Source organism: Salvelinus sp. IW2-2015, unplaced genomic scaffold (genome assembly GCF_002910315.2).
Source record: "Salvelinus sp. IW2-2015 unplaced genomic scaffold, ASM291031v2 Un_scaffold3038, whole genome shotgun sequence".
Classification (NCBI taxonomy): domain Eukaryota; kingdom Metazoa; phylum Chordata; class Actinopteri; order Salmoniformes; family Salmonidae; genus Salvelinus; species Salvelinus sp. IW2-2015.
In genome coordinates, this window is record NW_019944330.1 from 73,388 (window position 1) to 74,389 (window position 1,002).

The window sequence follows — 1,002 nt, forward strand, 5'->3', positions numbered from 1 at the left end:
GGACCTTATATAGACAGGTTTATGCCTTTCCAAATAATGTCCAATCAATTGAATTTACCACAGGTGGACTCCAATCAAGTTGTAGAAACATCTCAAGGATGATCAATGGAAACAGGATGCACCTGAGCTCAATTTTGAGTCTCTTAGCAAAGGGTCTGAATACTTATGTAAATCAGGTATTTCTGTTTTTATTTTAAATAAATAACCATTTTTTTGCATTGCCATAATGGGGCATTGTGTGTAGATTGAGGGAAATGTTTTATTTAATCCATTTTAGAATAAGGCTGTGACTTAACAAAACGTGGAAACTTTTGCGACTGCACTGTACATGTGTGTTCCACTTTCATCAGTTATTGTGAAAATATATGTTTAACAAAACACAAAAGGTTGTGCATCATTTCTCCTCTCTAGATGCAGCTGTCTGCATGTGTGAAGTCACAATGTATACTATTTCATCCTGACATGCAGCGTTTCTTTGTTCCTTTCCGTTGAGTGGATACTAGTGAATGACAACATATGAATGCATGTCTGTGCCATGTATGTTTCACCTCTCCAGCGGACGGGGAAACCACTCCATGATCAGCAGCTAGAACAGACCAAGGTAACAGGAGGGTTACCCATGTGTTCCATGGYTTTGAACTCTGCGTCCTGTTCAGTTTCTCCTCAGTCATTCATGGGTCTGGGAAATGTCACAATCCTTCATCCTGCAGTTGATCAGAGGTCCTGGGTACCAGTTCTGGCAGCTCTGTAATGTAACTGGTTTATATAGCTCTCCTTCAGGACATAAACACCTGGTGACTGTCTCACCCTCTGTCTACATATCCGCTCCTCTCCGTCTAGCTCCTCTCCATCCTGAGATTTCCTTTGTCTCCATTGTGGTTAAATAACCCTTCAAATGTCTGAGTCTGAATCCATTTATATTTCTTCATCATTCATTCATTTTGTCATCCTCATGTTGTAGTTTGACAGCCTCGCTCCCCGCTCCTCCACCCTCACCGAATG